Below are 7,096 nucleotides of genomic sequence, written 5' to 3'. Positions count from 1 at the left end.
GCAGTGGCCCTCGGGAGGTGGAGCCGCTGCAGAGTGCTGCTTTAGCACATCTCGTTTTCTAAGGATTGTTGATTTAATTTTGCTTTTTATTATTATTTTAAAAATTTGCTATAGGGCATGTGCACTCCCAGAGAGAGAACGCGAGGGAAAGTCAGAAAGCAAACCCCCACGTCAGGGGGGGCATGTGGGAGTCCGGCCTTAGCCACCAAGGTCCCTGCTGGGCCCAGCGCGTCTGTTTTTAGCAGGAGCAGGTCATTGTTTTGCGTTCGGTTCTTCATCTATAGTGGTGATGATAAAACCTAATGGCCCTTCTGCGGTCTAAGGCGGCGTTTGTGAGAGCCGTTTGCTCGTCAGTATTTCCTTCATTCTGTTGTTAGTATTTTTTTTTTTTTGGAGAGATTTTCACTGTAGGGCGCGTGCGCTCGCCAGACAGACAGAGAGAGACATAGAGACAGAAAGCGAGAAATCACCCCCCAGGGGGGATGGTCACGCCGCAATCCCTTCTCCTCCTTTCTCCTCTCGGGATCTTGGGCATGCACGCACATGCGCCCGGCGTGAGTTTTAAGCCACCAGGTCCGGACACGAACCGCGGTCGACTACGTGGGAGTCCAGCGACATAGCCATTACGCTGACTGCTGGTTCCCCTGTTGTTAGTATTTGAAATACTGCCGGGTATGATTTTGAGGTTATTTTAGGGCTTTAATAGTTTTTCCCTGTTTCTTTTTTTTAGGTCTTGATGCAGAACTTTATTATGTGAGAAATGACCTTATTAGTCACCACGCTCTGTCCTTTAACCTGTTAGTGCCCAGCGAGACAAACTTCCTGCACTTCACGTGGCACGCAGAGTCCAAGGTAAGAGCGGGTAGCCACCCCCGAGGCCGGGCGGTGGGCGGTGGGCCACGGGCCACACAGTGCTGGGTCCTCCCAGGTGTGTATTTTAAATCTTAAACCTTTGCTCTAAACTCTCTCAAATCTTTAAAATAAAGGTGACCTTCCTTCCGATGATCATTACGGGATCGAACACACTCATCCTTCAGGCTTTTCAGACAGGATCCCAGATCTAGCGCAGAAAGAAGATAACTGGACCGATGGCGGCCGTGCCGTTTTGGGGAAGCCACTTGGGGAGGGGTGGAGGGTCTGGTGAGGCGGGTCTTTCATGACTGTTTGTAGAAAGGATATAGCTCTTCCAACTAGTGACCCGGGGGGCGGTGTCAGGGTGGCCGCCCACGTGTACTGTGGTCCGGCCTTGCTAACCACAGGGGTAAAACCCAAGTACTGAACCTCTGTCCTGGTCCACCTGGTGCTGATTCTGCATGTTTCCTTTGACTGCCTGGATTCCTTGGCCACCCCTGGATTCCGCCAACCTGAGGAACTCCTCCTAGGTCAGAGCGGGAGGGTGAGCGTGGGATTGGTCCTCCCGTCTCCTAACCACTCGAGCTTCTTTTACCAGCCTTATATGTAGGCACCCGAGTAGGGTTTTATTTGGGAAATAGAGTCTTGCTACTAAAAATAAGTAAAATACCTATTATAGTGGGGTGTTAAGTATTATAAAGCAGTATCTGTTCTGATACTTGTTGCAAATTGTTTAAATTTGGCCACTTTAATAAAGATTTTTTTTTCTTAGTGTTTTCTACTTGGAAAATAATAATGGTTATTGAGAAAAATTCAAATAGTACAGAGAAATGCTTTGAAGTAATCATTGTTTATAGTTGGACGTAACTTCTCCAGGACCGCCTTTTTCCCCTTTTTGAAGCAAAAAATATATAAATGAAAAGATTTTATGCTGTGTATAACATAGTGCCTCCCTCCTCCCCAGCTCAATGCATCTTGGCTTCTTTCTCTCGTCTTCATTCTCATGAATGGCTCTGCACTAGGATAGCGTATGTATGTCCGTGGATCTTTGGAGACCTGTCCTGTATTATTACGTGGTTGTGCTTTGTTCTAGCTATCAGTTGCTTTGAGAGGAAATTAAGACCCAGATTTGAGAAGGAACTTTCTTAGGTAGAGGAAGCCAGAGGCAGAGATGGCCTGAAATAGGAAAGTCACCCAAGAGAGCACAGCAACGGGTGAAGAGTCCCTTCCGTCTCACGGGCTCTGAGGTGCGACCTCAGGCTTTCTGAGGGAATGCCACAGGAGGGAATGCCACAGGGGGGAATGCCACAGGAGGGAATATCATAGGAAGGAATGCCACAGGGGGGAATATCATAGGAAGGAATATCACAGGGGGGAATGCCACAGGAGAGAATGTCACAGGAGAGAATGCCACAGGGGGGAATACCACAGGGGGGAATGCCACAGGGGGGAATGTCACAGGAGAGAATGCCACAGGGGGGAATACCATAGGAGGGAATGCCACAGGAGGGAATGTCATAGGAAGGAATATCACAGGGGGGAATGCCACAGGAGAGAAAGGCAAAAGAGAGAATGCCACAGGGGGGCCGGGGGGTCTGACATGCGAGGGAATGCCACAGGGGGGAATGCCACAGGAGAGAATGCCACAGGGGGGAATCCCACAGGGGGAAATGTCACAGGAAGGAATATCACAGGGGGGAAATGCCACAGGGGGGAATGCCCCAGGAGGGAATGCCCCAGGAGAGAATGCCACAGGGGAGAATGCCACAGGGGGGGATGCCACAGGGGGAATGCCACAAGAGGGAATGCCACAGGGGGAAATGCCACAGGGGGGGAATGTCACAGGAAGGAATATCACAGGGGGGAATGCCACAAGAGAGAATGCCACAAGCGGCTCCTGAGCTCGCACTCTATGGGAAGCACTCAGGCCCCACCATATTTGCTTGCAGAGATCTGTAGACTCCCTGGCGTGTACCACAATGTAGACATTTTAATGTTAAAACCATACCAGGAGCCAGCAGATGACATAGTGCTTACGTTGCTGGACTCCCACATGGCCAGCCACAGTTCAAGTCCCAGACCCAGCAGCTTAAAACTCACAGCAGGCATGTGGATGTGTGTGCCCAAAATCCCAAGAGGAAAATGGAGGAGAAAGGATCGTGGCACGGCCATCTCCCGGGGAGTGATTTCTCACTCCCCCCCCCTCTAAAAAATCTCTCTTAAAAAAAAAAACAAAAGCTTTTGCTGAGCTGGCCCTTATGGCCTGGTTAAGGGAGCTAGATCCCACATGTTCGAATACTGGCCTTGGCTGCTTGAACAGCATGTGAGTAAGTATGTGCTTGTGCATGTGTGTGCGTGTGTGTGTGTGCATGTGTCCAAAATGTCAGCAGGTTGGAGAAATGGAGGAGAGGCTCACAGCAAGACCAGGCCCCATTAGGGTGTGCTTTCTCAGCCCCCACCCCCAAGTACACATGCCCTCTGACAGTTAAACAAAATAGCCACTCCTTTCTTTAACAGTCTTATTTTTTGGGATTTACATGATGCTCCTTTGTCAGGCAAAGCAGATTGTGGCTCCCTCAGAGGCTGGAACTGTGTTTTTTTATTATTTTTAAAGTTTTTGTTTGTTTTTTGTTTTTTTATTTTTTTTTGGTCATAGAGTGTGTGTGCTCGCCAAACAGACAGTGAGAGGGAAAGTGAGAAATCATCCCCGGGGGGATGGCCACACTACCGTTCCTTCTCCTTCATTCTCCTCTCAGGCTTTCGGGTACACACGCACATGTGCCTGGCATGGTTTTCACGCCGTTGGGTCTGAGACGTGAACTGTGGTGGGCGGTGTTGGAGTCCAGTACCTTCACCACGCCACCTGCTGGCCCTGTTCCTACCTTGGATGTCACATGCCTTAGGGAGTGGTCAGGGAAGACCCGTATGCTAATTGCATTTAAGATAGAAGGAAATGTTTGGTATTGCTTCTCTTTCATAAGCAAGTAAAGCAAGCGCAGACCAGCAGGTGGCATGGAGGTTAGGAGGCTGGATCCCTCATGGCCAGCTATATATGGTTCAAGTGCTGAAAAACACACCAGGCACGTGCTCGAGATCTCTAGAGGAGACTGGAGGAGAAGGGACTGAAGCATAGCCGTTCCCCTGGAGAGTGATTTCTCACTTGACAACCCCACCCCACCCTGGTGAGCACACAGGCCCTGTAGCAAAAATAGAGAAACCAAACAAACGAAAAGCAAATACCTGTGTTTATTTATTTTTTTTAAGCTTACTTAATTATTTCTTTCATGAACCACAGAGACAGACAAGAAGAGAGGCAAGTGGACAGACCCCAATAGAGTGCTGATGTTGTAATCTACCCCACCGTCCAGCCTGGCATACCCAAGAGAGGTCTCTGGGCTTGAACCAAGAACCTTTCCACGTCGCATTGCCTCGAAGAGCCTTGCATTTTATATTTTACTGCATGCCACCGCCTGGCCGCTGGCTACTGGCTGATTTTAACAGATAATTTGTTTTTCTCCTATATTCCAGAACATACTCTGATATCCCGAAGGGAGGGGGACCAACATCGCAACACCTTTGTTAATCGTCAGTAGCTATTTCAGATAGCTGAGAGGAAAAAAAGAAAACCAAAATGTAGCAGAGCAACCCCGCCACCAGTCTTTATGCCAAAGCTGTTTTCTGATTTCCAGAATTCTTCGTAATTGTCAAGAAAGCCTGCAGAGAACTTGTCCGGAGTTCCAGCAGCAGCCCCTGGCGATCGGCCTGCTCTGTCCCCTGCGGAGGGAGGCTTCTGTGAGAAAGACTACTTTGGGTCATTTCAGAGAAGTCGAAAGGCTGTTGGTTGTAGGGTGGGAGAGTATTTTTCGATCTGTTCTGTCTGTGTTCGGAAGGGAATGGCTCTGCTCACCAGCTGCCTGTTTATAACTGCCTGTGTCCAAGTAAGGGGAGGTTATGAAACAGGTTTATTTGTTAGTTTATTCAGATATTTATATTTTCTCTAGTTTCTTTTCTGAAGTACTTTGGCCCATTTTTTGCTGATAAGCTGCTGTTCAAAAGTCCTTACTCCAGCAGATCATAAATATTAGTACATGAACAGCTCTGTCCCTTTAAAGGATGATCGGCAGTGGTATCCCTTACAGGTGGCTATGTATCCGAAGTAGAGAACCTTGGGCTCTAATAATTGGCGACTCCTTCTTTAATGCCAGAAACGACAATTTTAACATTAACATCGTAAGGACTGCACAGGGAGGAGAACTGCCTTGTGAATACTGTGTTCAGACAGTCCATCAAAAGGACCGGAGCAGGGCAGGCTTCCGCACTTTGATACTTGGTAAATCAAGCTGCCGGGATGGCAGCGGGTCGCCTTCTCAGACCTCCTCCTCAGCCCCTGGCCTTCTCTCCCATAGGGCTCACTACCCGGCCCTGCTCACAGCCTCCTTCCCTGCCCGTCTCTCCCCTGGCTGTCTGGGACCCTCAGCACCACACTTACTCCTTTGGCCAGGTACCAGGGCTGGCCGGATCCCTGTCATTCCTGCCTCTTTCCAAGAGTTGGCGTGGGTGCCCAAGGGGAGTTGGGGTGCACTTGGTGCAGAGGTGTCACTGACCCCCTTAAGCTCTGCTGGAGCTGAGGACGAGCCAGTCCCCCAGGCAGCTTTGCTTCCTTTCTGTTGGAAGCGGTGACAGTGGGTGAGTGTGTCTTAGGTGCCGGAAGGGCCTTGGTGTCTTTTTGGTGCCAGGTGCAGTTCTCCCTACCCCCTGTGAGCCAGGATGAAGATGTGGGAGGCCATGCAGAACGTGGGCTCCCCACATGGGAGACAAACAGAAGGGCTGCAGTAGTGCTTCTGACAGTGCGGGAGGGTTCGTGTGGGAATCCCCAGGGCCCGCAGGAGGCGGGTGGCCGTGCGGTGGCTACTCTGCGGTGAACACTGGGGGCTGCACTGGCCAGGTGCATGTCCCAGGCTTGCAGGCGTGTTGCATTAACTGTCTTATTTTATCCTCATAGCATTCTTATGAAGATATTTCATAAAATATCTTATTTTATGAAAACCCAAACTCAGAAGTTATTAATTTACCTAAGGATCACATGATCTCACGGTTCCAAATCCAGGTCTTGCTAACTTCACTAATTTGCTCTGTGTCCCCCGTTGACACATGGTCCTGCTCAGGGAGGCGTGGGAACGTGTATGGGTTGTGCGTTCTGGATGTTAGTGACTGGGACGTTCTCTAGCACCCTCTGGTGGTGGGTGTTACGTGACGGGCATTCTCTAGCACCCCCTGGTGGCAGGATGGTACCGTGACGTGCTATGGTGAGTGGGACTCTCCCAGGCAAGGGACACTCTGTCACTGATGTGCGGCCCAGGGACATTCCCTGTGTCGTGAACATGGCACTTACAAGATAGTGGAAGGTACAGGAGCAGACACGGCGAGTGTAGATGCAGAGACTATGGGGAGGGCAGTTGGGACTAGGAGGAAGGGACACGGGAAAGAGAAACATCTAACAGGCGCAGAAGAGGAAACTTCCTGTGTAAGGAGGATCTCTGACTTGATTGACAGGCAAGGCACTTAGGTGTTGAAAGCCCATACCGTATGCTGTAAAGGTCTGCAGTGATTAAATGTCAATAAAAACACAGTTGTTTGTGTGCCTACTTTGACTGCAGAAGGAGACTTTAATATCTTTATGCTCTGGGTGTCTAACTCAGGACTTGGAGGCAGATGTCAGCGGAGAAGCCCAAAGGGAGTCAGTTCTTGGGGAGCCCTCCTTCCAGGGTCACAGCACCCTCTGCCTTAGCGGCACCCCGAGGCCACACCTCGCTCGATAGTCCGGGATCGTAGTCTTGTTGTCTTCCTGTCGTTCTTATTACGTTTACCATTTCATTGTACCTCTTCCTTGGCACATAAACATATTTGAATGTCTCTCATTAAAAAAAGAAGAAAGCAAAGCTTTGCCGTTCCCCACCCCTGCCCTTTCTCCCCAGTTAGGGTTTCGTGAACCTCCTTCTTCCTTCTGCCCTCTTTCCAGTGTATTCTCACGTGGCTCTGCCATTCCTAGCCCCTTCCCTCCCCCCCGGAGCTGCCCCGTGGCCGTGTGCCAGGAGAGTCCCCAGAGCTGCCCCGTGGCCATGTGAGGGGAGAGACCCCAGAGCTGCCCCGTGGCCATGTGAGGGGAGAGACCCCAGAGCTGCCCCGTGGCCATGTGAGGGGAGAGTCCCCAGAGCTGCCCCGTGGCCGGGTGACGGGAGGGACC

General features: G+C 50.5%; 1 protein-coding gene across 3 annotated transcripts in view; it reads left to right on the top strand.

Moving 5' to 3' along the window:
- The first annotated feature begins 730 nt into the window (after nt 1-730).
- RYK (receptor like tyrosine kinase) overlaps nt 731-7,096 on the top strand; it is a 69,110-nt gene continuing 62,744 nt past the window's right edge. For all 3 annotated transcript variants that reach the window (XM_014592997.2, XM_006161852.3, XM_014592998.2), the window contains exon 1: nt 731-852. The gene's annotated coding sequence lies outside the window, so the exon portion shown is untranslated. The remainder of the gene's footprint in view (nt 853-7,096) is intronic.

Source organism: Tupaia chinensis, unplaced genomic scaffold (assembly GCF_000334495.1).
Source record: "Tupaia chinensis unplaced genomic scaffold, TupChi_1.0 Scaffold139245_1, whole genome shotgun sequence".
NCBI lineage: Eukaryota > Metazoa > Chordata > Mammalia > Scandentia > Tupaiidae > Tupaia > Tupaia belangeri.
The sequence above is the reverse complement of the archived record's forward strand: the minus strand, read 5'-3'. Positions and strand labels throughout refer to the sequence as shown.